This window comes from Canis aureus, chromosome 26 (genome assembly GCF_053574225.1).
Source record: "Canis aureus isolate CA01 chromosome 26, VMU_Caureus_v.1.0, whole genome shotgun sequence".
NCBI classification, from domain to species: domain Eukaryota; kingdom Metazoa; phylum Chordata; class Mammalia; order Carnivora; family Canidae; genus Canis; species Canis aureus.
In genome coordinates, this window is record NC_135636.1 from 35,382,685 (window position 1) to 35,409,126 (window position 26,442).

At 45.5% G+C, this 26,442-nt stretch overlaps 1 protein-coding gene across 50 annotated transcripts in view; it reads left to right on the forward strand.

The window, feature by feature from the left end:
• The window catches only part of LOC144298368 (uncharacterized), a 234,434-nt gene that overhangs the window by 87,136 nt on the left and 120,856 nt on the right, over nucleotides 1–26,442 (forward strand). For 7 of the 50 annotated variants that reach the window (XR_013365363.1, XR_013365340.1, XR_013365330.1 and 4 more), the window contains one exon: nucleotides 8,949–9,044. The exons of 40 other annotated variants lie outside the window; for them this stretch is intronic. The gene's annotated coding sequence lies outside the window, so the exon portion shown is untranslated. Of the gene's footprint in view, nucleotides 1–8,948; nucleotides 9,298–11,211; nucleotides 11,313–26,442 lie in introns of those variants that run through there. 3 more of the 50 variants (XR_013365338.1, XR_013365349.1, XR_013365337.1) reach the window with 2 other exon arrangements.

A 26,442-nucleotide genomic window follows, 5' to 3' on the forward strand; every position in this document is an offset into this window, starting at 1 on the left:
AATGCTCCACATCACTGGCCATCAGGGAAATACAAATCAAAACCACAATGAGATACCACCTCACACTAGTAAGAATGGGGAAAATTAACAAGGCAGGAAACCACAAATGTTGGAGAGGATGTGGAGAAAGGGGAACCCTCCTGCACTGTTGGTGGGAATGTGAACTGGTGCAGCCACTCTGGAAAACAGTGTGGAGGTTCCTCAAGAAGTTAAAAATAGAGATATCCTATGACCCAGCAATTGCACTGCTGGGGATTTACCCCAAAGATACAGATGCAATGAAACGCCGGGACACCTGCTCCCCGATGTTTCTAGCAGCAATGTCCACAATAGCCAAACTGTGGAAGGAGCCTCGGTGTCCACTGAAAGATGAATGGATAAAGAAGATGTGGTCTGTGTATACAATGGAATATTACTCAGCCATTAGAAACGACAAATACTCACCCTTTGCTTCGACGTGGATGAAATTCGAGGGTATTATGCTGAGTGAAATAAGTCAATCAGAGAAGGACAAACATTATATGGTCTCATTCATTTGGGGAATATAGAAAATAGTGAAAGGGAATAAAGGGGAAAGGAGAAAAAATGGGAAATATCAGAAAGGGAGACAGAACACGAGAGACTCCTAACTCTGGGAAACGAACTAGGGGTGGTGGAAGGGGAGGTGGGCAGGGATGGGGGTGACTGGGTGACGGGCACTGAGGGGGGCACTTGATGGGATGAGCACTGAGTGTTCTATATGTTGGCAAATTGAACACCAATAAAAAATAAATTTATAAAAAAAATATTGTTGAAAGAAATGAAAGACTGCCTAAATAAATTGACAGATGTTCTGTGTTCCTGGATTGGAAGACATAATATTATCTTAACATTATCCAGTTTAGTGTAAACCCTATCAGAATTCCAATGGTCTTTCTTCAGGAATGGAAAAGCCAATCCTCATTCTCCTATGGAATTGCAAGTGCACCCCCCCCTCCCAAACCAAAACAATCTTGAAAAAGAATAAAATTGGAGGATTTAGACTTGTTAATTTTGAAACTTACCATAAAGATAAATGAACCAAAGTAGTGTAGCACTGGCATAAAGATAGATATATAGATCAGTGGAATAGAATTCAGAGTTTGGAAATAAACCCCTGTATCTATGGCCAATTGATTTTTGATAAGGGTGCCAAGTTCATTCAATGGCAAGGAAATCTTCATCTTTAACAAATGATTCTGGTACAACTGATATCCACATGCAAAAGAATGAAGTTGGGTCACAAACTCATAGAAAAAAATAACTAAAACTAAGTCAACAACCTAAATGTAAAAATTAAGCCGATTAAACTCTTAGAGGAAAACATAGGGGTAAATCTTTACGATCTTGGATTTGGCAATGGATTCTTTGATATGAGACCAAAACCATAGCAGCAAAAGAAAAAAAATAAATTGAACTCTGTCAAAATTAAGCTTTTTCATTGAAGGATATTATCAAGAAAGTGAAAATACAATCTGTAGAATGGGAGAAAATATTTGGAACTCCTATATCTGAGGTCTAGTATCCAGAATATATAAAGAGTTCCCCCAAATCAGCAACAAAACAACCAATTTAAAAAATAGGCAAATACTTGAATATACATTTCTCCAAAGATATACAAACAATAAGTCTGTGAAAAGATGCTTAACATGTTAACTCATTAGGAAAATGCAAGCAAAACTACCATAAGGCACCACTTCATACCCATTAGGATGGCTATAATTTTTTTAAAGGAAAAATAAAAAATAAGTGTTGGTGAGGATGTGGTCAAATTGGAACCTTTGTATATTGCTGGTGGGAGTGTGAAATAGTTCAGTCACCATGGAAAGCAGTTTGGTGGCTCCTCAGAAAACTAAACATAGAATCACTGGATGACTCTTCAGGTACATACCTGAAGAATTGAAAACATGTTTAAACAAACTCATACATGCATGTTTTTAGCAGCACTATTCATAATGGATAAAAGGTGGAAGCAGCCTAAATTAACAAGTGAATGGACGAACAGATTGTAATACATTCATACAATGGAATACTATTCAGCCATAAAAAGGGATGAAGTACAGATCCAAAACCTGATTCTAAGTGAGAGAAGCCAGACACAAAAGGTCATGTATCATATGATTCCATTTATAGAAATATCCAGAAGGTACAACCAGAGAGTGCACAGATTGGTGGTAGGCAGGGGGCAGAGGGAAGGGATGTTGGAGGGGAAACCATTTAATAAATAAGGGATTTTACTTCAGAGTGGTGAAAATATCTTGGAACCTGACAGTGGTGATGGTTGCACAATATCGTCAATGTACTAAATGCTACTGAATTGCTTGCTTTAATGGTTAATTTTGTGTTATGGGAATTTTACCTCAACAAATTATTTTTTAAAAAGCAACCAAACAAAATGTGGCATGTGACTTGCAATCAGGCATAAAAAGGGGCCTGTTAGACTGGAACTGATGTTCACCTTGAGCTCCTTACTTCCAGAATGGTGGTCCCGTGACCCAGGAAAGTGGGCAGGACACCAGAGGTTCCCTGGCCTTGGAAAACCAGGTCCCACAATGGCAATGACATGCACCTGCTATTTTCTGCCCATAAAGTTGTTATACTTTTGCTTTTGGGGCATGTCCATGTATCCCATGTCTTTGCCTGTGCCCTGGGCATGGTGAATCTTTTAAGAGAGATATAAAGGAGGGTGGGAATCCTGAGGCTATGGGAGCAGCCGTCTTCTAGGCAAAGGAAGGAGCATGTTTGGCCTCTTTGAGGCACTGGAGGGGGGCGGTCAGGCTGGCTGGGACAGAGCTCAAGAGTGGGAGAGGCAGGAGGTCACAGTGTCCTGACTGTATAGAGTCTCATGGCTACTGGGAAACCAGTGTTTACTTACTTAGTGAAAAGAGAAGCCAGCCAAGAGTTTGAGCTAAAGAGCAACTTGATGTGACTTCATGATCTCACTTGGATTTTAACACGTGTGCCGCAATGGAGAATAGAATGTAGATGTAGATGATTATACAAGTGTCTCTCACAAGCATGAGAGCCAGGAGGGAGAGTCCAGGGTATTTCGGGAGATCTCGACTTGTTCTGGGGTTATAGGAGAGCTCAAGTAGGGCTCAGGTAGCGTTTGGACCTTAGGGTAAATGGGAGCCACTGCAGGGGTTTGAGCAGGGGTGTGGGGATTTTGGCCATGACTGTAGATAGATATGGTGACCATACTTCCTACTTGTGATTGCTTTGCGAGATTTTCTCAAGTGGGGAGCCTGAAACAGTCCGCTGGCTGTGGGTCTGGAGAAGCCTTATTGTGCTTGTCCAGCCTCGTGGGAGAAGAAGTGAGGGAGGCAGCTGGCGAGCCTCAGGGCCCTGCAGAACCTGCTCACTTCACCATCACTTGTGAGAGATGTCAAGCATTTGATGCCCCTTGGGGCTCTAATTGAAATCCTCTCTGTCACTGATCTGTCAGGAGAGAGAAGATTCTGTCCCTCTATGAAGCCCTGGATGGAAGCTTGACAGCCCGGGTGGGAGGTGCTCTGGCAGTTTAATCACCAACTGCAGACAGGACTGATCATGCCCTTCATGGCATCCTGGGTCTTCCACCCAGGCCTGTCCATCCAAGAGAGTCCATAGTCATAGGCCATATACCTGGGAACACATATGTCTGGTAATTGTCCCCCGAAAATTTCTGTATGTGTCAGGGTTAGCGGGAGGCAGATGGCGCAGTCCAATTAGTTTAATTCAAGGAGGAATTAATAAAAGGGCTATTTATCAGGGCGCCTGGGTGGCTCAGTTGATTAAGCATCTTGACTCTTGGTCTCAGTTCAGGTCTTGATCTCAGGGTCATGAGTTCAAGCCCCTTGTTGGGTTCCATGCTGGGTGTGGAGCCTACTTTTTTTTTTTTTTTTTAAGGCTATTTATTAAGATGTGAGCAATGTGTAAGGAAATCATATGGGGTAGTGCCAGATTGGGGCTAGTCCCCACCTTACATCCAAAGGGAGGGAGTAGGAAGTAGCACCAGGTATTGGAGCCTGGGTGGAGGGAGTCGTGGAGAGAAGGTTAGGGAACAGGAGGTGGGTCCCTCAGCTGAGACACAGCCAGACCCAGGTGACCTTGCAGAGAGGGAGCTGGAAGCCTAAATACCCTGGCTGTACTCTCCTCATCTCCTCTGACTCCTGCCAGGATTCCTTGCTGGTCAGGCCAGACCAGACCAGAAGCAGAGGTCAAGGGAGCCTGTTAATGTGCTCCATACAGGGAGAGAAGCAAAGTAAGTGGACCTGGAAGATGGAGGATGTCCATGTTCCATTGAGCTAGACCCTACCCTGGGGCCAGGGTCCAGAACTAGATCAGATGTGGTCCCTGTTTCCAAAGAGCTCTCTGGGACATGATAGTGGGATCAGAGTTCCTGCAGTAGGATTAGTGCTATGACAGGGGATGAGTAGATTGCATGGACTTTTAGTTGTTGGGATCAGTAAACTGGGAGGAGAAAAGAGGGAGATGGAGGGGATGCTTGGCGGCTCTCCCCCAGTTTACCCATAGCAGCATGTATACAGCATTTTTAGAGGTGACGAGTGGATGCGTGAGTTTTCATAGCCACAATGCTGCCTCACAAGCTTGTTGAGATTAGACGAGACCCTGGTTGGACACTTCCTAGCACAGCATTTGGAATGTAGTGAGTGAGCTGTGAACAGTAGTCCTACGTTCTTTGGCCTCGTCAAGGTAGTCCAGTTAGCTCTACCATGTTAATAAGTGAGACAGGAGGGTGACAGGGCATCTCTGCCCAGTGACTCTGTGATTTGCTTGGCTACTGTTTATGAGGTGCCTGCACTGTTGTCATACACACATTAACTTCTATGGTGAGGGGGTAGGTAGATAATATTATTATTCATTTCTCTTCCTCTATGCCTCCTAGGATAGTTTCAAACCATTCCTGCAAATTCGTTGACACTTCTCCTGTTGAGAGTTGGGGTCTGTGTCTCCTGCCCTTGAATCTGAGTTGTTCTTTAGTGACTTCCTTGTAATCAGTAGAATGCCATGGAATTGATGCCTTGGAGGTTAGGTCAGAAGAGGCCATACAACGCACCCAGCCTTTGTTCTGGAAACCCCAGAGGGGGCTAGAGTTCTACTCATCACAGGGAATGTTGCCTCCAGTCCCTGGCTTAAGGCTACACTCCTGATCTCTCTGCTCACACCAAAGGCCCTCTCAAAGCCCTCCACCCCGTCTATAGCTCCTAGGAGGTATCATTCTTCTCACCCTGGGTCCTGCCCCTGCCTACCAGTGTCCCAGCTCTTAACAGCTTAGGGAAGCTCTACACAGACTAACCTAGAACTAGAGGCAGGGAAATTTCGTGTAGCTCAATCAGTGTCTCTAACTATGTGAGCAATAAGGTTTTAACAAAGTGTTCTGGGGTACAGGTAATTCCTGCAATTGGGAAAAAAAAAGATAAAAAATAAAGAAAAGGCCATGCAATTTCTACCTGGTCTCTTGGGACTGTGCCCTGTAAGCCAGGCACTGTGGAGGAAGTCCAGTTACCCCAAGACATCTGTGCTGGGGAAGCTACATCTGGGCACTTTTGTCCACCGCTCAGCTGCCTCCCAGAAGTAAGTGCCAGCCATGTGAGGGAGCCATCCTGCATGTCTAGCCCCACTGAGCCTTCAGATGACAGCAGCCCCAGCTGCCACCTGACTATAGCTACAGGAGAGAATCCAGCTGAGCCCTCCCCGAAATCCTGACTGATAGAGTCACTAGTGAAATAGTGGCTGGTTTGGGCTGCCAAGTTTTGGAGTACATTTGTATATTCCAGGAGTAACTGGAATACCTCCTCTTTCATGCCTTCCCTGTGGGTGGAATATTCTTCCCTACTTTACTGACTTCAGACCTAGCCCTGTGATTAATTTTAGCTCTTGGAATGTGAGTGGATGCAATGAACTTCCACATCTGACCAAGAGCCTTAAATGTGCTCAGGTGGTTTGTCCAGCCCTCTTGCTCTCCTGTTACTAGCCATTTGAAGGTCATGCTCCAAATACCTGCTTCCCTTTATCCTAAAATGAAAGAGACTGGAACTCAATCTACAGTCTAAAGCAGAACTGTCCCACTGGCCTACAGGCCTGTGAGTGAGTGAGAAAGAAATGCTTGTGGCAAGCTGCTGAGGTCTGGGGGTGTTTGTTATTCTGTATCATCTCAGCAACAGCTGACTAAGATAAGATATGTGGGAACGCCATTATTTCCATTTTCTAGGTGGTGAAACTGAAGCATAGAAAAGTTAAATGAATTGCTCAGGTAATGGCAAGAAACTAACTTTTAGCCATTGTCTCGAGAAAGGCATAAGCACTAGTATATCATTCGTGGGCTTACATGCATTTCCAGCATACCTGTTCAGTCCCTGGCCTGGACAGATGTAGTGACTTCAGTTCCTGGAGGAGCTGAGGATATTATGAAATAAATAGCCGACAAAAGCCTGTTTTCCAGTGTCCATAGCCTCAGCCTTGAAACCTCAGCTGTATCATCCATTATTCTTCACGGAGCACAGGAGAGGCAGTCAGGTGCTTGGAAATATATAAAAGCCATGCTGCAGACTAAATGCATAAGGAAAGCAGACTGCACTCTGCTTTATTCTTTTGCTTGGGTCTACAAGATGGGGCATCTTCAAAAGCATTATGAATTTTCATACATTTTTATGCATTCATAGTTGGAGTAAAATCTAAGTGTTCATCACTGTGTTTGGCTGTGTGCCTGCGTACGTGTGTGTGTGTGTGTGTTATACCACAAAAGAACAGAATTGGGCTAATGAAGCTGGGCTTTGGAGTGTGACCGTCTTGCATTAGTGTGACCCTCCCCATTGTGTGACCTTGGATGAATTTTGCAACCCTTCTGAGTCTTCGTTTCTCCTTCCAGTAAATGGGGGGCAGTGAGAGTAAGGAATGGGATTGACCTCCCATGAAGTAATGTATATAAAAGACCTACCATCTTGTAAGGGTTCGGTGAACTCTCACATTCTTTTCCCCTCTTGACGGCTCTTGTAAAGAATTACTGCAAAGTACAGATCGCCCAACCTGAGGACTTTCTGTGAACTTCACTAGCATGGGGGAAGCTGCTCCCACTCCAGGGATAAAGCAAAAGAGATCCCCTTTGTCAACAGGGACGTGAGTCCTGCAGTTCTGCATCTGTAAGTCTGCAGTCCTCTGCCTGCACCGAAAGGCATTGTGGGACATAGAAAGAGGGGCTTAAACTAGAAGACATTTGTGCCTCAGTTGAAACTCTGTCTTTATTATTTATTAGCTGTGTGACTTGGGTAATTACTTAAAGATTCTATGCCTTGTTTATTTTCCTTTCTGTGAAATGGACATAATATCCATATCCTGTTTATCAATATATTAGCACTCAGGTCTGTCATCTTCCAAGTGTCATGAGGAGAGAATGGAGCAACACATGAATAATTGTCCCCCACATAGTAGGCACTCCATTAACACTGGTTCTCCTGGTAATACTGTTGGCATAAGGGCGGGACTTTTTTTTTTAAGGCAGGGAACTCAATAAATTTTAACTGAATCTGTGTCATCACAGATGATTGTATGGTTGACCCTTGAACAATAGAGTTTCAACTGAGCAGGTCCACTCACAGGTGGATTTTTCTCAATAAATATAGTACTAAATGTATTTTCTCTTCCTTGTGATTTTCTTAGCATTTTCTTTTCTCTTGCTTACTTGTGAGAATATAGTATGTAATTTATTTAACATACAAAATATGTTTTAGCTGTTTCTGTTATTGGTAAGACTTCCAGTCAACAGTGGCTGTTAGTAGTGAAGTTTTAGGGAGTCAAAAGTTATATGCAGATATTTGACTGCACTGGGGATCAGTGCCCATAACCTCCATCTTGTTTAAGGGTCAATTGTATTAGCACATTCTTGGATCTCTTTTTTTAGAGCTCTTTGATTACATTTTAAAGAAGCTTAGGATCTAGAGTCCATAACTTGGCATTTGCAGAGCCTGCCCATGTCTCCCTTAAGAGACATGACTTGCTCTTCTCCTAAACACTTTCTATCCTGTGGGCACAGACAACCTGAGGGCACTTGCATAGTTGTTCCTATTGCTGTGAGCACAAAAGTCATCTTCATGGTCATCACTGTCCTCCTCCTCATTACCACCACCACCATTCTCATAATGACCATCATCAATATGATCATCAGGACCATCCCCATAATCACTACCTTCCCCATTATTATCATCCCCAGCAGCATCACTGCAATCAGCATCACTATGACCACAGCAACTATTACTGGTACTCCCACTGTTTGCAGAGCCCTTACTCTGTATCATACTTATTATTGTCTTACTAAATCTTAATAACAAATCTCTAAGGTAAATACAGTTACTATCTCCATTTTATATACAAGGCAACCAAGACATGCAAGGGTGAAATAATTTACTCCAAATGAACCATTGGTGGGGACAGGATTCAAATCCAAATGTGATTACCCCTAGGCTCTTTTGACTAATACATGCAACTGCTCCTTCCCCCACTCACCTGTTAACCTACCCTTCAGATCTCAGTTCAAGTGTACCATCCTCGGAGGTTTTCCTTGACTGCCTTCCTCACCTCTGTAAGCACTCACAGCTTCCTTGAACTTTTCTTTCTAGGGCTTATCACAATTTGTAATACTAGATTTATTTGTGTAATTGTTTGATTAATTGGCTATCTCTTCACATTTCCATGAGGGCAGGGACGGCAGGCTTTGAGGGCTCTTTTTTGCACCATCTCATGACTTGGGCCCAGAGCAGAGACTTACTCTGAAGTAAGTGGTCCACATATTGTTGAATGATGAATGAGTAAATGAATTAATCCTGCCTCTGTCCTCAGCCCAGCTGTGTTCCGCTCCCTGGTTCTCTGATTTTTTTTTTTTACAGATTTACTTCTTTTCTAATTCATTTTCTGGTGGGCTTTTTGGGTTCTAGCTGAAGCAAGAGTCATCTTTCTTGGATCACCACTAGCCAGTGAACTCTCCAAAATTGGCTCAGAAATGAAGAAGTCATCGGAGTGGAAAATTTAGGGTGAGAAGAACCAGAAGACAGGCTGTTGTAATAAGAAAGGCTTGGCACTGAGGCCATGGATGAATGAGCTTCAATGGCAGTGGTGGCAGTGGGGACCAGAATCAAGAACAAAGCTAAAAAGTGTTCTAAGGCAAAAATGTCTGAGCCTGGTGTCTGGATGCAGGCAGCAGATGGCTATGAGGAGTCATCAGGTGCTCTGAGATTTCAACTTTGGAGGAAGAATCAAGCATGGTGACATTTGCAGTCTTGATGGGTACCCCAGTCTTCTCTCTATATGTGTAGTGGGCTCCTTTATGTGTCTTGCTTTTGCCTATGTGCTTCAAGACTTCCGCTTAGAGTGCCTGATCCTTCCCTTCTCCACCCAGAAGACCCCTATTTGCCTTTCAAGACTTACATCAAAGGGCTTTTCTTCCCTCCCCAGTAGAAGTTGCTGCTGGCTCTGATACTACGTCTTGGTCATCCTCACATGTATGTGTGTCCATATGTCCCATTAGTCCTGAGCTCTTTAGGAGCAGGCTTTGTAATGTCCTTCTCCATACCCTTCAGCCTGGACCTCCCTCCCCTCCCCTCTCCTTCCTCCCACAATATCTATCCAAGTCCTGTAATGTCACAGTGTGACATGTGTTCTGTTAATGACTGGAACTGCAACAATGAGAGGGGACGGGAGCAGGGGAGGTGGCTGATAACAATTTTAGCTGAGGTCAGGGCCTGCAGGAAGGGGATTGTGGGGTCTGTAAGAGAGCAAACATCCCTGCCTGCTTGTGGTGAAGCAAGGTCCTCTGCCTGGATCTTTTGACATGAGCCATTTGATTTTCTGACACATTGAAGTTCACCATGTCTGAGGCTGGATTCGGGTCATCACATCACTCTGATGGAGCAAGTAGACCAGAAAGTGGCTTTAGCAATAAAAATGCACCTACCTGTGGGTTTCTTAACTCTGTTATATATAGACAAAATGAGATCAGCAGTGGGTGGTATGTGGCTGACTAGCCCCCCCCCCATTCCCCCCATACACACACAGTCCTGTGCTGCAAATGTTTTCTGAATGGAAAATCCATGGGGTGTTGGTGCCAAACCCATGCATCTGATCACATGATTGCTCTGGTGCCGCTGCTCAGATGGTCTCTTGGCATTGAGCTTGGTGACAGAAATGAGGGGCCTGCACGCAGTCTGCATAATGCTGCCAATTACCCTAACTTCATCCCTGGGCTCTTTGATCACCTTGCTTCTTGGGACTCAGTGCTGGGACCCTGGGGATTGGACCACAGCCACCTAGCAACTTTCTTTCCTTCTGGTTCTTATTTGCTGTTGGATAAGTCACTTAACCCCTGTGTGCCTCATTTTCCTCATCTGTCCAGTAGGACTGGTGGTAATGCCTACCTATAGGATTGTGATTGAGTAGGAAATGCTATAACGTGTGTCAGCTAGTTAGAGCAAGTGCCTGTCACACAAGTGCCGTGTAAGCATTAGCACCTGCTGCCACCATTCTTCTTGCTGCTGGCATTGTCACTTTTTTACATGGGCTCCTGACATTGTTCTTCCAGTAAACTAGATCTTGGGAAGCATGGCACCTTCTCCTTGTTCAGGTGTTACCCCAATGACACGTTCTCAGAGAGGTCTTCTCTGACTCCCCAAAACCCAAAGTAGTAACCCCACTCTGCCACTCTGACACTAATTGTCCTTTAGGATATGTCTTTGTCTTTCTAGCCCCCACTGTACTTCACCTTCTTATTTGTGTGCTTATCTATTGCTGCTCTCCGTCCTGGAATGTAAGCATCTGTGCTTCTTTACCATAGCCTCCCAAGAGCTCAGCACAGCACCGAGCATCTAGAAGGGTTTCAATGATCATAATATCATTCCTAGTTGAATGTCTTCATCTGACATCTTCTGTCTTGTCATGAATCTCGGTTAGCTTGGCTCCAGCTGAATCCCACAGGAGGGAGAAATTGAGACAGAGTGAAATTGTTTTCATGTTCACTGCACTGCTTCCCTTCCACCCCTTGATGGAGCCCTTGTAGCATCTCTCCAGTGCGTGCACCCAATCCTTTTACTCTCAGGAGGGGACTGCAAATACATCATACTAAAGTGTGAATGATTGATAGAGACAAAATACCACCTTCTCTTAAGAGATCAAGGCCTGATGTAATTTTGCTTTCCCTCCTTCCAGGGAAAGATGTGAGGATGGTGCAGGACTAAGAGGGTGAAGGTACTGATTCCACTTCCTCTAATGAACTGTGTGATCCTGAATAAACCGTTTGACCCCTCTGAGCCCTGGTGTTCTTATTTTTAAGATGTGCTGGTTCCCACACAGGGTGGTTGTGAGTATAACGTGCAATCCCTGTGTCTGAAAATGTCTTGTCTTTTATAAAATGCTCCCTGAGTAAGCTGTTATCATTGTTTATCATAACAGAAAACAAGAGGAGTGATAGAAGTGAGTGACAGTTGGATAGAAACCAGTATGTGCCTCTGGGGAATCCTTGTCTCCCTGTCTCTTTATTCACCACTCAAAGCTATGAGCTGCCTCAGATGTGACCCCAGGGCATCCACTCCTGGCAGCTCCTAGCCTGCCCCCTGCCCTTACTCCTAGCAGGGTTTTGACAAGAAGCCCCAGGTCCCACAAATTTAGGGAGACAAGGGATGCGGAGATCAGCTGTGCAAAGTCATAAAGTCAAGTCTCTCTTCAGTATTGAGGGCCTCTTTCTAGGCACTGGCGCCCACCCAGCTCTTCCCTTGCCCATAGGACTCCTCCTTGGATCCCCAAGAAGCCTGAATTCCTGTTTTAGTTCTTCCCTTTGCTGTCCTAGTCTGAGCTCCTGCACGCCCCCTGCCCCTAATCTAAAACCTCTTCTGTTTGTGATCATCCACTGAGATTGTATGAAAAGACAGACACGGGACAGACCAGGGACATGTGCACTCAGGCCACACTTTCTGGTGAAGGCAGTATTGCTTATGCATAGGAGGGTGAGTGCTGGAGACAGATGCCCAGGGCCCCCATCTTAGTTCTGGTTTTTACTAGCTGTGTGACCTCGAACAACTTACTTTCCTTCTTGTGCCTCAGTTTATTCATCTGCAAAGTGAAGATGGTCCCTGAAGCTACCTCAAAGGATTTTTATGAGGATTAAAATGGATTTATTCATGTAAACATCTAGAATGGTACCTAGCAGAGAGTAAATGCAGACCAGTGAATGTGGGCTGCTTTTTTTTTTTTTAATTGAAAATTTGCTTAGTTGACATACAGTACAGTATTGGTTTCTGAAATAGAATTCAGTGATCTGCATATTGGCTTTAAAAAAATTTTTAATAAGGAGTCAACAGCTTCCTTACTGGCTATCTTTAGTCAAAGGTGAGCTCAGCTTTGAGATGGATGTTTTAGGTAAGGTCCCTTTCTCCCTAGACTGTACCTCTACTCCTTAGGATGTTCCCAGGAGAGGTGTGTGCATGAGAATCTTTGGTCCTAATTCTTTGCTCCTTCCTCTAACCATGCCTGTTGCCAGGTAACTTTGTAGTTGCTCTGATAAAAATGGATGCAGGACCCTGCCATTTGATTTGGGGCTCAGACATGGGATTTGCTTTGGCCCAGGGGCGTGTGGGCAGAAGCTGACCACTTCATACTGTGTCATATCCAAGCCCAGGTTATAAAGTGGCTTGGGTGTTTTACTTGCCCTCTTGTGCCTCTGCCATCAACATGGAAAGAATACACCTGGCTAGCCAACTGGTCGGAGGCAGAGGAGAGACACTGGGAACAGGGTAGAACAAACCTATACCTGACCTTCAGCTTAGATCTACCCATCTAGGGCCATCCTAACTCAGCCACACCAGGCCAAGGTTAGCAGAACCTCCATCCAACTCCCAGGTGCATGAACAAAACAAGCGCTTCTCATTGTATGCTACCGAGATTTGTGGTTGGTTGGTAGGTGACCATAGCTGAGTGGTGAGGAATCACCATGTTGTTGTTGACTAGTCTTGGCCCCCCACACCCAAAGCAGGAAATGGCTGATGAGCTGGACTGGACCATGTCAGGTTGAAGTGGGCTGTCACCACAGTCCTTGTCCCCACTGTGTCCAAATCTGAGCCTCAGGTCTTTGTGTGCTAGGGTCACATGTAGAAAAGAAGCCAGAAGAGACCAGGAGGTGTTCAGACATGTCCTGGCAGAGCCAGCTCTGCCTAGCAGAGTGCCTTGTTGCTCAAGGCGCATGAAGCAAAGAAAGAGGGGAGAGGCGACCAGCCAGGTCTGCTCTGAGAGATGGCTTCTGGTGGTTAGGATCCCTGCTGCTTGGGTAGGAGAGAGAAGAAAGAGAAAACGCGACATCCATCAAAAAGTGAGGGGACAGGGATCCCTGGGTGGCGCAGCGGTTTGGCGCCTGCATTTGGCCCAGGGCGCGATCCTGGAGACCCGGGATCGAATCCCACATCGGGCTCCCGGTGCATGGAGCCTGCTTCTCCCTCTGCCTGTATCTCTGCCTCTCTCTCTCTCTGTGACTATCATAAATAAATAAAAAAAAATTAAAAAAAAAAAAAAGTGAGGGGACACCTCCACCAGGCAGCACCCTAGAGTGGAGTCCCTGCCCTGTGATACTTCCTTTCCTGGCAGGTGAGCTGAGCCAGGGAAGGAAAGGGGAAGGCTGGGCTTTATATGTTTACTCCCCTGTTCTCATTGCTCTTTTTCCATAACACACTGTATTCATCGTTCCCTGAAATGATATATTTATTAGTTTACTTGCTTGTGTCTATCTCCCACTACCAGAAAGTGAGCCCTATTTTTTAATTTATTTTTTATTGGTGTTCAATTTGCCAACATATAGAATAACACCCAGTGCTCAACCCATCAAATGCCCCCCTCAGTGCCCATCACCCAGTCACCCCCACCCCCCGCCCACCTCCCTTTCCACCACCCCTAGTTCGTTTCCCAGAGTTAGGAGTCTCTCATGTTCTGTCTCCCTTTCTGATATTTCCCATTCATTTTTTTCTCCTTTGAAAGTGAGCCCTATTAAGGCAGGGATCTGAATCATTTTTTCATGGCTGTATACCCTTTGCCTGAAATACCCTTTGTCTGGCACAGGGTAGGTGGTCAATAAACATTTGCTGAATGAATGAATGAATGAATGAATGAATGAATTAATTCATGCAATGGCCTATGCTGTAACACATCAGCCTGGTCACTGTTTGCTCCCTGCCCCTTTACCTTTTCCTAGCACATCCTTGCCCATGGTTACAGGAACTGGAAGACAGGAACCAGGAGGCCCATTCTTTGACTCAGAGATTGCTCCCATCCTAGACATGGCTGGGGTCTGGAACCTGCTCTCTCTTTGCACTGCTGGACCCTGTCTCATTTGGTTCCACACTTGGTTCACTTTATTTTGGTGATCTGATTAGGACCTAGCTCCCTTCTGAACCCACTCCACTTTTTTTTGATTCTGCTGCGTAGACAGCTAACCCAGAGCCCACCACCTCAGTCCTCCAGCCAGCTCCAGGAGATGGCCCTAAGGTGAAGTGTACCCTTTCCACCTTGCTGCTCTGGTGGGGACATTGGCAATCTGCTTCCCTGGAGACACCAGTTGCAGAGATATGTCAGCCTGCATGATAACAATTCTTACAGTCTAGCCTCTTAACAGTCTTTGCCAACTTATTTTTATGGTTTTATCTCATTCTGTTTCCATTTGCTCTTGTAGTGATTCATGCAAATGGAGCTACTTCTATGCAAATGGGCTCTACTGATACCATTAGCAAAGATGTCTCTGTGAGATGCCCAGGAATGCTGTCTCTCAGTGCTCCTAGAAGGACTAGTTGGCTCTGGGGTGCAGAACAAAACCAAAACATTTCCAGGTGGAGTGTTGGTTGAACTCCATGGTTGCCGCTTGTGTTCATTTGACATCCCTCACCTGCAGCTGCTGAGGGAGGCTGGGATCCATCCTTTGCTCTTGACTCCTCCAAGCTCGTATACATTCCAGTTACAGTTTGTAACAACTGCCTTTAACTTACTATTCTCAGCCTCTGATTTCTTTTTGATTTATGGTTGGAGCCCCCGAGTCCCTCTTCAGAGGCACTGTATACTTGCCCATGACCATGTCTACTTGTATTTGGCCAGAGTTACTGGCACATTCTCACGCGGGCATTTAATTGCAAACAATTCTCAGAGCTCACAGAGCCCTGAAGCTCAATAAATATTTGCAAGGGAGGATAATAATCGTGGTCATCACTAATAATTTTTATGTCCACTAGGCACTGTGTTAACCATTTACTATATTCATTTCTCATAGCACTCCATTAAGGGAGGCACTATTCTTGTGCCCCTTTTGCTGAGAAGGAAACTGAGGCAGGGAGCAGCTCAGTCACTTGTTCTGGATCACACAACTGGCGGGAGGTAGAACCAGAATTTTTTTTTTTAAGATTTTATTTATTCATGAGAGACAGAGAGGCAGAGACATAGGCAGAGGGAGAAGCAGGCTTCTCACAGGGAGCCCGATGAGGGACTCAATCCTGGAACCCTGGGATCACTCCCTGAGCCAAAGACAGATACTCAACCATTGAGCCACCCAGGCATCCCTAGAATCAAGATTTGAATCTAGGCCAAAACCTCTGCTTATAACCACTGTGTCCTCTGAAGGTAGTAAGAGCAGGAGGATAAACAGGTGTCAGGCACTGGGCAGGGAACTGAATCTTGAGGACAGTTGAACCTGCAACCACAGAGTGGGCCCTGAACTCTTGGAAGGGGATCTTGGCAGTCAGATCTATCAAAGAGAGCTGTCCGTGACTGCTTGGGTTCTGAAGCCCAGACCCCACACCTGCTCCATCCATCTGACTCTAGATCTCTCTGTGGCTTTTGCCTCTCCATGAGCAAGGGTGGATTTCTTCTGTTTGTTCCTCTAGATCCCCTCTTCACCCTTCCCTACCCAGCTCTGTGCCTGGGAGGCTGACCCATATAGACTGTGTCATCAGGCTTCCAGCAGGGTTCAGTTGGCCAACACCAGCAGGGAAAGAGGACAGTGGGGCTGGGTTCTGTATTCCCCTGCCTAGTTCCGCTGTCTCGCCCGGGTCTTAGCTCAGTGGGCCCCCTCCACACAACACACTCTCTCTCTAGGTTCTGGTGACTACTGCCTCCCCTTGCTCATTCTTGGAAAGGCATGGTAGTGTGGAAATAACACAGCCTTTCAGGTCAGAGTTGGGTTCAAAGCCTGGTTCTGACAGTTACTGTATGACTTCAGGCGAGTTACTTAACTTTCCCGTGCTCTGAAATGGGGGATAACATTATTTCATGGATTTATCATGAAAACCAAATGACACCATGTAGATAAAGCCTTTTGCTCAGTGTCTGGTGCATGAGCCTTGGTTTTCCTGATTTTGCCTTTCCTTGAGCTTTGACTCTCTGACCACCCCATCCATTGCATTGGTCTCAGCCTCTGATACTGTTGGACAACTGACTTTGACTCTGTCCCTGAGGCCTGTAGAGCTACAGACAGGAAGGGAACCACTCCCGATTCCCTACAGAATAAAGGCATGGTGAGGAACTCAGAGGAAGCAAAACCGTTTGTTCCAGGTTTGAAACAATGACACATGGAGAAGTGTGAATAATCACAGAAAGGAAGCAAGGGGAAGGTGAATCAATGCTGATCTTCATATACAGCTCCATTTATTAGCTAGAAATGCTAAAAGCTAATATTTCTGATATTCCCAGCTAGAGAAAGTTCCATTGTAATATCCCACTCCAATGGGAGCCAGCTGTCCATGGCTCACACTCAGGTAAAGGAAACTCCCCCTAAACTCCCTCCCAGCTTTTCCCCATGTCCTAGCAGACCTTTGCTTCCACAGTGGAAAGATCTTTCTCTACCTGAAGATACAGGGGCCTGGATTGAAATTTGGCTGCATTGACCTCAAGCTTGTGGGATCTCAGGAGGGCCTTGACCGCTCCAAACATCATTTCCCTCATTCTCGAAATGGGGGTAATTATAACTGCTCATCAATGTAGTTGGGCTGCTGGTTGAATCAGGAGCAGGTGGTAAATGTGGAAGCCATGAGTATGATACAGAGCCCCAAAAGCATTCTGCCCCGAGCCTGTGCTTATTTCTACCTTTCTTTTCCTCTCACTGTAGCAGAGCAGGTGCCCCTTTTCATATCAGGGACAACCTGAACATTTACTGTCTTGTGTTTCTTAAAACACATGAAAAACCTCTTGATTTTTATTATCCTTCTCCAGTTTTTGGATGAAGTGACTCTATCCTGTCTCTTCTCTCATCAGGTGTGCATTTTTTGTTGAATTGTTCCTTTCAAGGATGCTTTCCAGCTCCCTGCAGCCTTGTCTCCCCTCAGCCTGGGTGCAGAGTATGTTTTTTCTGAGTCCCATTAGGACTTCTGTTTTGTTTTACGCATTTTATTGTGCCCTTCCACCTTCTGTAGGAAACTTGTCCTTCAAAAGGACTTTGACTTAGCACTTAGACTTTACACTTGATCTGAGGACAGATCGGCATTCAGGAGCAAGAGCTAGAAATAATGAAGGGGAAGATCGTGTGGGAGGGCTGAGATTAGTCTTTACCTATAACTTTTATTATTTACCACTTATTTTCCTTAATTTGCAATATGAAAAGAAAATGGCCCTTTACGCACCCAACCATTTGCAGTTTCTACTGGCGAGACACATTATGACTTCATGGGTATGTGGTCAGATGTGTTCTTTTTTGCAAGCAGTGGTGAGTGAGAAGTTTCGGGCTTACCCTCCAGAATTGGGCGTGATTCTGAAAGAGCTCCTCTGGTCAGCAATCTGTCCTGCTCTGTCAACTTCATGTTTTCATTGTATTTGAATTAAACTTTTAAAGCTCAAAAATATAATTAGTTACATTCCATTTCAGTCACAATGATTCAGACCTGCTGATGTGATTCTTGGCCATCAGGTGGACCAGTCTTGCCTGTTCCTGGCTGCCTGTTCCCATCACCTGTGCAGCTTTGAACAATCACAGATGCCAGGACCCCATTCTTTAGTGTTTTTATCCATTCAGCCTATGATGGGCCTGGAAATCTGGATGTTTATAAAATGCCACAGAGGATTCTGCTGTGCAGCCAAGATTGAGTTGGACAATGGAGGGGCGAGGTGGGTGAGTTGTTAGTGCCCTACAGTTTTATGGCTGTTCCCCATGGAATAATTTTTATTTAACAGGACAAAAGATAAGTCCTACTCAAGGTAGCATTTAGCTAGAGGCTGATGTTGGGTGTCTAGAATATAGAGAACATGAGACAAGTGGTCCACGCACATTTTGCTGTCTCAAAGCAGTGTGATCTTGGGTAATTCACTTTCCTTTTCTGGGTCCCACCTTCTCAATCTATAAAGTGGGAGGGTTGAATGAAATACTTTCTATGAGTCTTCTAATGTTGCTGTTTATTAATGCTGGTCTCTGTTGGAAAGAGATTTCATTGTTTGATGGGGCAAGCTCAGTCCCTTCCTGCCACCCCTATGGGAAACACAGCCCCCAGTAAGAGGATGGAGAGGAGGAGTTTGGGGAGACGGAGGAGTCTAGGCTGCAGAATTAGCCTTGGGGTTACTCTGGAATTGACACTCCCAGATGGTTCTCAAATTAGTGCTCCTTGCCTTTTGATGAGTTTTAAATGTCCTTGTGAGTGTTTCATTCATATAGAATAAGAGCACTTGGAATTCCAGATGTGGGTGGAGTGGACAGCTGGCTTTAAGAGAAGAGGGTCCTCCCTTCTTACATGAGATGACAAGGCATGTAACTCAGTAGAGGACAGAGGGTTCAGAGAGCTAAATTATGCTTTGTAAACCTCAATGCTGTGATAAATATGAATTATTACTCCTATTTCTAAATCCCCACACTGCTGTATTAACTGGTTCAAGTTTCTGCCCCAGTCCACCACTAATTGGCTGTGTGATCTCAGATGAGCCAATCTCCCTCTCTGAGACACAGTTGTTTCCTTTGCAAAGTAAGACAGTGGAACTGCATGATCATCTAAAGGCTCTTTCTGCCTTCATCCGATAAGTGTGATCAAAACGTGGAAATTAATAGTTGAACAGTCAGTAATCCGAGGCTCACCTTTCAAAAAGAAAAAGGCCAGCTGGAAAATGGCATAATTAAAAGAAGGAAAGAAAAGTCTCTCTCAAGAGGCTGCTATTTCACAAAAAGTCAGCCTGTCTGTGATAGTCTAAGCAGCATATTACGATGACAGGGAAACACGGTGGCTGTGCCGAAAGATGAGCAGCGAGTGGTAAGTGGGGGTGTTTGAAATAGAAAAGTCTATTTTAGAAGACATCTAACACAGCTGGAGGAGGTAGCCTACACAGAGACACTGAGCCGACATCTTGCTGCCAAGACTCCAGTCCCTACTGCTGAGCCCGGGGCTCTGGGATTGTCTCTGGCCCCAGCTTGTGAGCAGGAAGGCAGGGAGAAAGGGCTTTCGGGTTTGTCTAAAGAGAGGGGCACCAGGGAAGGGGCCTCAGGAGAAGGGGCAGAGGAGAGGACAGCACCCCTCCTGTGAGCCCAGTTGGCTCTGGGCCTGGGGCTTGGGTGCCTTTGTGCCAGAGCTGCACTGGTGTGGGGAAGCAGCAAAAGCCCAGCAGCTAAGTAAGAGCAAGGACCCTGAAGCTAGACTGCCTGGGTTTGAATTCCAGCTCTGTTCCCTAAGAGCTGGAGGACTGTAAGCAAGTCACTTAACCTCTCTGTGTTTTGTTTTCCTTGTCTGTGAAATTGAGTAATATTAGCTAATCATCAGGTTGCAGTGAACATTTGAGTTAATATTTATAAAGCCTTTGGAACATAGCCTGGCTGCACAGTACCGATGAATATGTGTGTGTGTGTGTGTGTGTGTGTGTGTGTGTGTGTAGATTGAGTTAGGTAATGTATGTCAGGTAGTTAGAATGGTGCTTGGAACATAGTAAATATTCAATCAATGCTTTGGTTATTATTATTATTGTGATATATCCAGGCACTGGCCCCCATTCATCCATCCATCCACCCACCCATTCTGTCTTCCAGTAAACATTGGCATAGGGTCAGTGATGCCTCAGACATTATAGACATAAACATGGGACATTATATATATGTGTATTATAAATGCATTTAATGTTTCTGGGCTGTTTCTCCCCCTGCATTCAATGTCGTAAATATGTGTGTGTGTACATATATATGTGTGTGTGTATATATAAATGTATATATAAATGTAAATATATATTATGTGTTTATATATGTAAATAAAATGTGGCCTCTCAGATGGATCCCACTTGCTTCTTCCGTTGAAGCCCAAGGTAATCACTACCTTTGGTTTTCAATTAAGTTAGATGCCCTGAAAACCAGCCTATGGTAACACCACCAGGACCCCAGCAACCTCTCTCTGGCCTGCTCTGAGTACTGGGCCAGATCCGTGGAGCCCCAGGCTCATCTCCCAGCTACCCGATGAATGTCTCTCCTGGGATATCCGCAGGTACCTCCACAGATCATGTCCACCTGCCCCTCACCCTCCCACCCCCATTATGTAGGCCTTTCCTTGGTTTCTTGTCTCAGTGAACACCACCACCATCCTGCTAAGAATGCAAACCAGCAGTCCTCCTTCTTCCCTCTCCTTTGCCCTGTATCTCCTTCCTTGACAAGTCAGATCCACCCTGACCTTTTCCCTGTCTGTCTCTCCAGCAGTCTGGCACGTCACAGACCCTCTGCCAATGTTTGCTGGAAGAATGAATGAATGAATGAATGAATGAGTGAGTGAGTGAGCGAAAGAAAGAAAGAGAACAAAAGAACGAACGAACTGTGCCTGGGTACCTATCCACCGCCAATTTGTTGAATGAACGCAAAGCACGCATAAGGAAGTCAGATTGTGGTGGAGCAGCTGGTGGCTCCTCAGTCCACAGAGCAACAGAAACTTTCCAGTACATTCCAGGTTTCTGGATGGAGCATCTGCACCCCCCACAAAGTCAGTGCTGTTTCCTAACCTTACAAAGCCATGTCAGAGCCAGGTCCTCTGGTGCTGGTGCTGCGTCTGGCCTGGTGCCCTGCAGTTTCTGGGCTGTTTCTCCCCCCCTGCCTAGAAGATGCAGAAGCTGCCACTTCATGGAGCCCTCTAATAGCCAGGCCTTATTTTCCCTGCCACCCCAGGGGCCCTTGCTCACCACGAGCTCACAGGAGTGTAAAACACAGTATAAAAGGAAAATGTAATTAGAAGGAACGCTTGAGCACGGGAACTTGTATACAAAATACTTTAGTTAAGCACAGCAGTAGATATTAATGTCGGAGGCAGACACACACCCATCTAGCTGTCCTCTTTTGAAAGGAGGAGATGAGAAGATGCACAGGGCGTGTTGTGCATCTATGGGCACTGCCTCCTTGGGGTTTGGGGGTCAAAGCTGGTCCCCTGGGGGACCCATAGCATTGACTCTGTTTCCCTTAGCAGCTCAACAGTCTATGACCAAAGGCCCAGCCCAACTAGTTGGTATTTAACGTAATTACTTCCACAACAGGTCTCCCTTTGCACCCCAAAGAAGAGCACGGGGAGAAGATTGGGGAGTGCAAACTGGCAGTCCATGCAGGGACATCCAGGCTCCTGCTTAATTTCCCATAGCATGCATTACCATTGAAAGCCGTGTTTTTTGTGTGTTTGTTGCTTTGTCCCCAACCGGACTGGGAAGTCTGTGGGTGTAAGGATTTTGTCAGTCTGGTTTGCCTCTGTACCCGTGCCATGTTCAAAGCTTGGCACATTATAAACCCTCTAGAATATTTCATGAGGGAAGATTCTTTAACTGCTCATTGCAGGATCCCAAGTGTCCTAAACAGGGCCTGGTGGATGGTTGGGCTTCTAGAATACAAGCTCTGAGAGCAGGGACTTTGTCACTCTGTTACTGGATTTTCAGAATTAACATTCTGGTAGATGCTCTAGAATGGGTGTCAGGAACTTTCTGTAAAGGACAGATAGTAAACATTTTTGGCTTTGTGGTCTCTATGGTCTCCATCACAACTACTCAACTCTGCTGTTGTAGTGTGAAAACAGACCATTCATAAACTAACAAATGGGTATGGCTCTGTTCCAATAAAGTTTTATTTACAAGAGCAGGCAGCCGGCCAGATTTGGAGTAGCTTGCTGACCCCTGCTCTAGAAGATAAGCTCTGTCAGAGCAGCGAATTAAAAAAAAATCTATGGATCTATACCCAGCATCTAGAACAGTGCCTAGCACATGATGAGTAGGCAATAAGTATATATTGAATGAAAAAAATGAATGGAGGACTAAAAGTAGGGTTTGATCAGTAGTTTCCTCTGGGCCAGGGAGGAAGCCTCCTTTTCTTTGGGCTGATTAGACCCACCTGGAGTATCACTCTCAAAGCTGAGAGTCTAGTGTACATGAGGAGGACAGGCCTGGGATGGAACAGGGACAAGCGACCTTGTCACATAGATGAATGTAGAAAGGAATCAGAGAGATTGCACCTGGGGAAGAGAAGAATCAGGGAGGAGACATGGTCTATATGTCGAAGGATTTTCACATGGGAGAATAATTAGGTGTCTTTTTAAAAATTTATTTATTTATGATAGTCACAGAGAGAGAGAGAGAGAGAGAGGGGCAGAGACACAGGCAGAGGGAGAAGCAGGCTCCATGCACCGGGAGCCCGACGTGGGATTCGATCCCGGGTCTCCAGGATCACTCCCTGGGCCAAAGGCAGGTGCCAAACCGATGCGCCACCCAGGGATCCCTAATTAGGTGTCTTTAAGAAACAAGGGGGCCATTTCTAGAACTTCCTGTAAGTTAGGTAATAGTAGTCAGACATGGCAGGGCTGAATCAGCCAGTCAAGAGCATAAGCTTTTAATCTGCTGGGAGCATTTGAGGAGATAAGAGGCTGCTGGGGGAGGGATTTTCAAATATTGGACAGGGGGGCATCATTAGATGATGTTGGATCCCTTCTGGTCTCAAGAGCCATTCTCACATGGATGTGTGCTGCTTAGCTCCTCGGATAACAGAGGGTGATTGCTCTTCAGATAAAACCAGACTCCCTAGCCAGGTACAGGAGGCCCCCCATGATTGCCTCCAAGCAACTCCTCCCACCTCAGTTCCCCTGTTCCATTCAGTATTCTGTTCCATTTCCACCAAATGCTGGCATTCCCCAAGCTTGCCACCTGTTTCACTTCTCCCTGCCTGCATACACAGAGTCCTGTGTTAACATGGGCTCCCCCATAAGGAGAACCTGAGGCAAGGGTTCAGGTGCAGGTAGTTTGGGAGCTAATCCCAAAGATGGAGTGGCAAAGAGACTGGGAAGGGAAGGCAGCAGGTAGAAGCCGTGTCATCCAGTCTGTGGTAGCTGAAGTTCAACCCACTGGAGAGGGTCTTGAAACCCATATAATTTCATGCCTCAGAGTTCTCCCACAGGAAGGGTGAGAGAATTGGGGTATTTATACACTGACTTCCATTGGTTGATTGAGGACTACCTTAGCGGGGAGTGGGAAAATACAGTGGGGAGGCTGAATGCCTCCTGGCCTTCCACTTTCATGGGCAATAGTGAGCTTTGGTAGTTGGGAAAAAGTCCCCAAAGAACTGCAAGTGATGGTGGGTGGAAGTCCAGTACTGATGGCAGTTTAGCATTAGGGGCCACGAGAAAGGCAACCAGCAAAGAGGCTAAAGCTTCCTTCTGCTTGGAATTCCCAACATCCTCTTCTCTGATTTTGATTCTACTCCATGGCCACACAGGCTCCTACTGGAGAACGCCAGACATGGAAAGATAAGATGAATCAAAAATTTGTTATCTCGGGGTTGAATGAGATTTTGGTTGGGTAGAGGATTGTTCTCATGGGTATAGTTGCTGGGAAATGGATGGAGTTTGCTCATTTGGGCAACTCGTGTTATACGTGTAGTTTATAGACCTTGACACCATAAGATTGTTCATGTATTCAGTGTCCACATAGGCCTCTCTGGCCACTGAACCACTCACTCTTAGCCATTGCCATCATGAAATAAATCTCCTACTTCCATTGGGACCATCAACATGAGCCCTTATGGAAGAGATGATTCACAATAACCCCCTTCAGACTATGATTCTGGCTGCTGACCTCATGGGGCCAATCATTAGGGCTGGTTGAGCTCCCCTAAACTCAGTCTTCCTTCCCAGTGGCTCCCAGCATGCTTTGTGGTTGAGTGGTGAATAGAGAGACAGGTTAGAAAGTTCTACCCTTTCTGTGTATATCTTTTATTCATTTTACTCAGGCCGTAAATCGAGTACCTCCTGTGAAACAAATGCAGACAAAACAGGCACCAGCCCTGTCTTTGTGAAGTTCACAGCCTACTAGGGAAGATGGCCTTTAATCAAATAACCACACACGTATGTAATTACAAACTCTTTACTAAGTTAGTGTGAAAATCTATAGACCGCTTGCTTCTTAACATTTTTGGAAAACTGCCTAGGCCTTTGCAAAATCTTTTGTGTTGCTTCAGGGTAAAAAGCAATGTGTATGGTAGTGAGCAAAGCAGCCCAGTAAGTGTGCTGATCTTCTGGTGGTCTGGTAACGATAGCTGGTGCATTATTAATAAGCCAACATTCTGTCCCTGCCTCCCAGTTATGAACTGCAGCTTGGGTCAAATGCTGTTAAGCTTGAACCATGAGCCCTGAATGGGATGTTTTGTCGTCTTGTTTAATGAAAGGTTTTAGGAAGTAGAGACCTGTTACCAGGGGCATGCAATTATTTCTGAAATCAAGAAGGCTCATATATCTTAGGAGGATGCTGGCTGGTGAAGATGGTTCTGCGGTGTCTGATGGGAGGGTGGAGGCCCAGATCAGCTCCAGGGTGGGTGGGGACAACCAGGGAGAAGGACCTGCTGTTTACCTCCTGCTAGGAAGCCCAATTGAAAACATGAGGGATGGAGCTGCTCCACTGGCTTCCTAACATCATCTGTTGTTGTTGTTGTTGTTTTCCTTGTCACTGTGAATTGCTTTCTAGTTCTCGAGAGCATAATGCAATATCAACCACTTGGACTAGGGCTTTCTCCTTGGGAGGCAGTTAGCACATTAACAAGAGGCAGTGTAAAGCCAGGAACAACAGCATTGACCCCTGAAGCCCATTATGCCCCAGGGGAAATTTCTTCACAGCTATATCACTGGGGACAGCATCTGCACATAAAGACCCCTGGGCAGAGCTCCTCCTTGGACAGATAGAGAATGACCTTGGCAAATGCAGAAGCCTTTTGGGTCCATTTGCAGACCATAAATTTTGGCTTAAGAGAGGCAGAATTAAAAGTAAAAATACATCAGAAGTCTTAAGTGAAAACAAGTTTACATGTCATTGAAACATGAAAATTGCATGGATTTTGCACTCAACCATGTGATCTTGGGTTAAAGAAAGTAGTGTGATCTTGGGCAAGTTTCTTGACATCTGTGGGCCTAGGATTTCTCATATGTCATTGTATTTATTCAACAATATTTAAGATGGGATGTAGTGTTTGGGATGTGGGCAGCTATTGTTTTAAGGGTCAGGTATGGAGATGGGGTTGGGGTAGAATAGAGGTGCATAGCACTCTGCTTCTTGGTGAGATACAGAAAGATATGAAAAATCTCTGCTTTGGGGAGGTCAAGCATCCTGATCCCCATCGAGTTTAGGTTGGAAGAGGTTTGAATATTTGAAATGGCTACTACCCAAGAGTGTCACCACCAAGAACTATTTAATTTTTGGCCTTCGGGCAGCAATTGGGGTGAAAGAAGGGAGCTCACATTTTCTGAACACCTACTGGGTGCTAATATAGTGAGTAAAGTAATAGGGTCAGGACTTGAACCCATTTTACAGATGACAAAATGGAGACTCTGAGAGCTGAGACAACATGCTTTTGAAGTAAGTGGCAGACCTGAGGTTTAACCAGGATTTAACTTTCTTTCAAAATTCTCACATGTTTTTCTCACCAAGGGGATATGAAAACCCCTCCCCAGATCTCCAGGCCCTCAAAGCCCTAGCTTGAGAAGAAGGCATAAAGAATAGACTATTATAGGGGTTGAGATAGGACAGGCATGGGATGGGTACATGCATGCATTTTACCACCCACATGATTTTGGTATCTTCTCCATCATCCTCCTCTGGAAAATCTCAGCCAAATTTATGATTATTTCGGCATGCATGCAGCCTCTAATTATCAGCATTTAGCGCAAACCTCTCTGCTGAGCTCCAGACCCAAGTATCTAAATGCCTACAGGGCATCTGCAATTGTATGATCTATAGGCGTCCCAACCCAGGGTCCATACCCAAGCTGATTGCTGATTCCTTCTCTACTCACCTGTTCCTCCTCTGTTGGTCTCTGATTCAATGAATATCATCTGCTCTGGCTGGTTTTCTACAACTCTTTCATCAATAAACCCAAGACCTTTACTCTAATTTCTCAATCATGTGTCTTCCTAAGTGCTTCCTCCTGCCATCTTCCCTACTTGGAGAGCTGACCACCGCCGGCCA